The sequence below is a fragment of the Bos indicus genome, chromosome 15, assembly GCF_029378745.1.
Source record: "Bos indicus isolate NIAB-ARS_2022 breed Sahiwal x Tharparkar chromosome 15, NIAB-ARS_B.indTharparkar_mat_pri_1.0, whole genome shotgun sequence".
Classification (NCBI taxonomy): domain Eukaryota; kingdom Metazoa; phylum Chordata; class Mammalia; order Artiodactyla; family Bovidae; genus Bos; species Bos indicus.
The window spans coordinates 79,953,438-79,960,805 of record NC_091774.1 but is presented as its reverse complement, the minus strand read 5'-3'; the positions used below and the strand labels follow the sequence as shown (position 1 = coordinate 79,960,805).

Genomic DNA, 7,368 nt, shown 5'->3' with positions numbered 1-7,368 from the left:
TCGCAAAGAGTCGGATATGACTGAACAACTGAACTGACTGACTGACTGATTGTGTAATATATAACAATTTAAAAACTTTTCTTTTTCTATAGATAACCCTTTTATCCAAAGGAAGTATTTATGAAACTTCATTATCTAAAACCAATTTTAGTTACATCACAGTCTCTCGAGTTACTCAGTTTCCTCATTGTGACCTCGGTTTCTCCTTGGCTAAATATACTGTCCATGTTACAAATAATTCAGTATACGTCAGTTTTAATGAAAATGCAGTTGGGGAGGAAGAAAAATGTTACATTTTAAGTAAATATATATTACATATTTTAAGTTATATAGAAGATTAAAATACCTAGAGCAAGAGCTCACTGATGGTCCCAGTTGCAGTCATGCGGAGGGGTCATGGGGGGAGTGGGGACACTGAGGGCTGTTTCCTGGGTAACACAGTCCCCAGTCTATTCACAGTCATACACCCAAGAAGGAAGTCACACAAAAATAATTTATATATGCATATGTAAGGAGAATCCAATTCAGGTAGTGTGCTTTCTCCACTAAGAAATTAAAAGCAAATGCACACAAAAATTCTATGTATTAGACATTGAAGGGTATTTCCAGATAACATAAATGGAATTAAATGTGTAAATCTCATATATCTTCCCAACAACCTGGCAGGAAAGAGATTGAAATAACCTACCATATTTGCCAGGGTACTCGTTTGCATATACAAAAAGTATAGCTGTAACAGAGATTATATCAACCCATGTATGTTATATGGAATGATTCCCTGTTAAGTAAAAATAAAAATAAAAACACAGTGTGGTATGATGTTAGAACTCCCTTATTTTTAAACCTCTGTTCAAGTCTGTATAATTCCTTGTTGCTACATCAAACACTTTGTGATCCCACAGATTGTATCCACTGAATTTTCTTGACAAGGATACTGGAGTGGGTTACCATTTCCTCCTCCAGGGTATCTTCCAACCCAGGTATTGAACGCATGTCTTCTGAGTCTCCTGCATTGCAAGCAGATTCTTTACTCACTAAGCCATTGGAGAAGCTCCTTTGTTGTTTTTGGGGCAGCCCTAATATACTAGGATAAATACCAGTCTCACTGGTTTCTAACTACCTCCAGTGCTGACAACCAAAATGCCGCAAAATACTGTTACATGTTCTTTGGGGGGTTAATCTTCATCAGTGAAAAACTATAGGTCTCTCTCTTTCTCCAGATGTATATTTATCTCTCTTTTTTATTTCTATTTATATTTGTATGTTTTATTTATAGGATGCAGAATTTTTTCTTTGTGTTTAAAATATAATTTAAATTTATTTTATTTATATGTATGTAAACTAAAAGAAATCACTAAAGTTCATTAATGACATCATTGACTATATGATGTCTCTATTAAAATAGGTTCTCTGGTTAAATGGAAACACACAATGTAACAGTGCTGAGCGAATTCATCCTCATGGGAATCACAGACCGCCCTGAGCTGCAGGCTCCATTGTTTGGGCTCTTCCTCATCATCTACATGATCTCAGCGGTGGGCAACTTGGGCATGGTCATCCTCACTAAGGTGGACTCCAGGCTACAGACACCCATGTACTTCTTCCTCAGGCACCTGGCTCTTACTGATCTGGGTTATTCAACATCTGTAGGACCCCAAATGTTGGTAAATTTTGTTGTGGATCAGAATAAAATTTCCTATCATTTGTGTGCCACACAGCTGGCTTTCTTCATCATGTTCATTATTAGTGAGATTTTTATTCTGGCCACAATGTCCTATGACCGCTACGTGGCCATCTGTCACCCCCTGCTTTACACAGTCATCATGTCCCAAAGGGTGTGTTGGGCACTAGTGGCAATCCCCTACCTCTATAGCACATTAGTTTCTCTTCTAGTCACTGTAAACATTTTTAATTCATCCTTCTGCGGCTATAACATCATCAGTCATTTCTACTGTGACAGTCTCCCCATATTATCACTGCTCTGTTCAAACACACATGAAATTGAATTCATTATCCTGGCCTTAACATGATTTAATTTGATTTTCTCTCTTCTAATAGTCCTTGTGTCTTACCCGCTCATCCTCACAGTTATTGTCAGGATTAACTCTACTGAAGGTAGGTGGAAGGCTTTTTCTACCTGTGGATCCCACCTGACAGTGGTCACCGTATTCTATGGGACTTTGATATTTATGTATGTGCAACCAGAGTCCAGTCATTCCTTTGACACTGATAAAATGGCATCTATATTTTACACCCTTGTTATTCCCATGTTGAATCCCTTGATCTATAGCTTAAGAAACAAAGATGTAAAATACGCACTACAAAGGACATGGAAAAAACTTTGCAATATCTTTCCTTAAAAGCCACTGTCAATGTCATTCCTACAAACTAGGTTGGCTACTTTCCACCTTGTGGTGGGTGCTTTCAGAGGGAAAAGCAAATACATATAAGATCATCATGAATTTGGAGTATTCTACTTGATAGTCACACTCCTAAGTGATATAAACACATTGGCAAAAAGAAAAAGGCAAAACCTTTGTCATCTCTGAGAAGTGATGAAATATAGGCATAACAATTAAGTATATTTTAGAGGACAGTAGAATAGACCATCAGAGCAATCAAGGACTGTGTGTATGCTATGTGAGGGTAAGGAAGAATAGTAGGTACAGAAGGGAAATTTAAATGACTTGATTGCCACAACTTGATCATAATATGTTTCTGTGTGAGCTATGGAAGTTTTCCCCCCACTTATATGTGTTAGTTTCTTGCATTTGTACTTTGTTATCTGTCTTTCTTCAAATGTGGGGAATTCTTGCCCATTATTTCCTTAAATAAACTATTTTAGTGGTGTTGTCTAAGTCCCTTAGTATCTCTTCACTTATTATTATTACTATTAATATTATTATTATTCACTCCTCATACTCAATACTTTAAAATGACTTGAGTTTAATTCCCTGATTATTAACCGGATTGTTCTAATCTGTTGGTGATCCAAGTAGTAAAATTTTAATTCAATTGTTATGTTTTCGGCTTTTGAGTTTTTGATTTGGTTCTCTTTAAATTACTTTCTACCTGTGTCTGTGTCCTCAGTTTGTTTATATATGGGAGAGTTATGTTTATTTGAATTGATCTATTTTCCTTGTTTCCTTGTGATATTTCTGTGTGTTTCTTTTGTGATGCCCTGTGATATTTTGTTAAAAATTTGGCATTTGAAAAAAGCAAGCACTTCTCCCATGATCTGTGGTATGGACTCTCAAATCAGACTGGCATAAAAACTCAAAAGTCCTGTCTCTATCTCTGTCTACACAGGAACACTCACAGAGGCAGATATGTGATGTGTGTATCATGTAGAATTTGTTCACAACATATTAACATGTCAAACTTAAGGCTTTTTATTGGCCTATATGTTGTAGTAGTGTTCATGATAGCTGAGGATGAAAAAACAACAACATATACATTTATAAAGAAAAGATCCACAACTTTCTTTATGTATTTTTTACTGTAATGAATAAAGAAGAAAAAAACCACATCATGGTATATGACAAATAATCAGCAAATTACATTAAACAATGCAATTTGCTGTTCAATAATAATAGGTAGACAGTAAAACATATGTGCACAAAATATGACAATACTGCAAAATATATTGATCATGCAAGGCTTACATGAAGCACAGTAGAATCTGTGAATTGAGACAGAAAAATGAGAATGGGTATTGCATGTGGTAGTGAAAATGTTGAATTCAACGTTTCAGTACATTGAAATGTAATGAAAACAAAGCAAGTGAAAGAGAATTCTGTAATAAAATGATACTGACGCTGTATGGAATGAGAATGTAAAATAGAAGTAGCTAATTCCTCTCCTTAGAGTTTTAAAAAGAAAAAAATAAAAGGGAAACATGATCTTATCTAGACACATCATATTATTATATTTAATGCATTTAAACATTTTAAATAAGACAATGACTTAATACATCTCCATTATGCTATCCACTTAAGGAGATCACTGAGGAGCTACAGGAATGCTGAAGGGCTTGTACTATGGATAAAATATATCTTAATCCACATCTTTATGAGGTTGTATTAGGGTGAACCATAGGAACAGAATTAATATGAACCCAAGTATGGGCTGCTGCCTATGGGGTCGCACAGAGCTGGACTTGACTGAAGCGACTTAGCAGCAGCAGCAGCAAGTATGAGGAAAAGGAAAATGAAATGCACAGAAATAATTCTGACTAGGCTATTGGGAAACACAAATTGCTCAAGACTACTAATAGCCACATCTCCTCCCTTGTTGCTGTTAAGATTTCAAATGCTTCAGGGATAATCAAGAAATTGCTTGGCATCTCCTTAGGGAGAGTCTCAAAGGGCAGAAACGAATCCATAAATTGTTCACAATATGTATTTAAGAAGCACACGAGAAAGCCATGACAGAGTTTTCATTACAGGTAAACAGATAGTATATTTTGTGTGGTGCCATATTTTACCAATATCTAGATTGTCTGATGATTTGCAATATAGCACTGATTCTACGCCCCTTGTAGGCATCAAGTTGGTCATGGTGGGGGCACTGAGGACTCTTACATGGAAACACAATATCTATTCATCATCATACCTCTGAAAAAAAGTTCAGTCACACAAACAGAATTTGTATGTACATGTATAAAAAAAAAAAACCTGTTTTAGGTAACTTGCTGTCTCCATTAAGAAATGAAAAATAAATATCAGGAAAATCCTATTTAGCTGACATACGAAGATATTTCCAGGTTCCATGAATATACGGAAAGATTTCATTCTTAGTTATCTTCCCAACAACCTTGCAAGAAATAGTTGATTTTGCTGATGGATATAAAGATATTAGGGGCTTCCACTATGGCTCAGTGGAAAAAAATCCACCCGCACTGCAGGAGACAAGGGTTCAGTCCCCTGGAGGAAGGCATAGAAAGCCACTCCAGGATTCTTACTTGGATAACCCTGTGGACAGAGCAGGCAGGTGGGCTAAGGTGCATGGGGTTGGGAAGAGTCAGACACAACTCAAGTGACTGAGCAGGCATGCATGCATAAAGAGATTAAGATAGCTTGTATTTGCCAAAGTACTACTTTGTATGTACCAAAAATGTACATATAATGGATTATACCGTCTATGCACACTTCTCAAAATGTTTCCTGATACGAAAGCTGATTATGTTTAACATGATCTGATAGAATTTCTTTAACTTCAGATCTCTTTCCAATATTAGGCAAGTGTGTTCATCATTTCATCCTGTGCATTCAGTAGACATAAAGTCTTTCACATAAATATGTTTTAAAGTGAGGGCTTCTAAACATTCCCACCCATAAAGAAGCTAAAGTGTATATCACTTCTTTTCCTTTCTGTTTTTTATTTACCTTTGTATGGATCTATGTGTGTGTGTGCTAAATCACTTCAGTTGTGTCTGACTCTTGGCTACCCTATGGACTGTAGCTATATGCACACACATGATCAGGGTTCGCCAATCTTAGTTCTCTGACATTTTGGGCTGTATAATCCTTATTTGGAGAAGGCAATGGCACCCCACCCCAGTACTCTTGCCTGGAAAATCCCATGGATGGAAAAGCCTGGTAGGCTGCAGTCCATGGGGTCGCTAAGAGTTGGACACGACTGAGCGACTTCACTTTCACTTTTCTCTGTCATGCATCAGAGAAAAAAATGGCAACCCACTCCAGTGTTCTTGCCTGGAGAATCCCAGAGACAGCGGAGCCTGGTGGGCCCATCTATGGGGTTGCACAGAGTTGGACACGACTGAAGCAACTTAGCAGCAGCAGCAGCAATCCTTATTTATTGGGTCTACCCTAATCTAGTAGGATGTTCAGAAGCCTCACTAAATCTTAACTATTAGAAGCCAGTAGTATCTGTCCTGCAGTGATGAAAACCAAGATTGTTCAAAGCATTATCAAATATTCTTTGGAGGACAAATTTTCCCCTTTGAGAAGCTACACATCTCTCCCTATCTCCACATGTATTTCTATCTTCATTTCTGTTAATATTTCTATACATCTAGGCTTTATTTCCAGGCAGAGAGCATAGAGTATTAATAAAGCTTAAAATGTAAATATAGATATATAAAATACCAAAAATTTACCTAAATGTACTACATGACTGTGCTATCTCTGTCAAGAATAGATTTTCCAATAGGCCCAGATGGGAAAACACAACAAAACACTGCTGAGTGAATTCATCCTCATGGGAATCACAGACCGCCCTGAGCTGCAGGCTCCACTGTTTGTGCTCTTCCTCATCATCTACGTGATCTCAGTGGTGGGCAACTTGGGCATGGTCATCCTCACCAAGAGGGACTCCAGGCTACAGACACCCATGTACTTCTTTCTCAGATACCCGGCTTTTACTGATCTTGGTTATTCAACAACCAAGGTACCCAAAATGTTAGCAAATTTTGTGGTGGATCAAAATAAAATCTTGTATTATTTTTGTACAATACAACTAGCTTTCTTTCTTCTGTTGATTATTCATGAACTTGTTATTCTGAAAGCAATGCCCTATGACTGTCACCCTCTGCTCCACCCAGTCACCATGTCACAAAGGTTGTGCTGGGTGTTGGTAGCAACTCCTTATTTCTATTGCACATTTGTGTCTCTTCTAGTCACTGTAAAGATTTTTAATTTATCCTCTGTAGCTACCACATCATCAAACATTTCTATTGTTACTGTCTCCCCTTGATATCTTTGCTCTGTTCAACTACACATGAAATTCAATATATTATTCTTAGCAAGTTTTAGTTTGATAGTCTTCCTTTTGATAGTTCTTGTGTCTTACCTTCTTATTCTTGAATCCATTCTCAGAATAAACTCTGCTGAAGGCAGGCACAAGGCTTTTGCTACCTGTGGGTCCCACCTGACAGCAGTCACCGTGTTTTATGGAACATTACTACTTATGTATGTGCAACCAGAGTCCAGACACTCCTTTGACATTGATAAAGTGGCATCTATATTTTACACCCTTGTTATCCCCAAGTTAAATCCCTGATCTACAGTTTGAGGAACAAAGATGTAAAATATGCCCTATAAAGGATTTGGATGAAATTATGAAATATTTTTTTTTCCTTAAAGATCACTATCAATGTGATTCCTGTAAATTAGTTTCAGGACTTTATACTTTTCTATCTGTGCTTTCAGAAGAAAAAGCAAATATAAATAAGTTCTTCACATATTTTAGAGAATGGCTTTTGCATGTCACTCACACTTCCAAGGGATATAAATCCATTCGTGTAAGAAAAACAGAAGAAAAAAACTTTGCCATTTCTGAGAAAAAGAAATGAAACATAAGCAAAGTAGTTAAATTAATTTTTAGAGTGTATTAGAATGAATTAGG

General features: G+C 36.8%; 2 pseudogenes; both read left to right on the top strand.

Annotated features, from left to right (window-relative positions):
* The first annotated feature begins 1,418 nt into the window (after window positions 1-1,418).
* LOC109569316 (olfactory receptor 8K3-like) lies at window positions 1,419-2,360 on the top strand (annotated as a pseudogene).
* Window positions 2,361-6,180: 3,820 nt separating this feature from the next.
* On the top strand, window positions 6,181-7,085 carry LOC109569514 (olfactory receptor 8K3-like; annotated as a pseudogene).
* The last annotated feature ends 283 nt before the right edge of the window (window positions 7,086-7,368 follow it).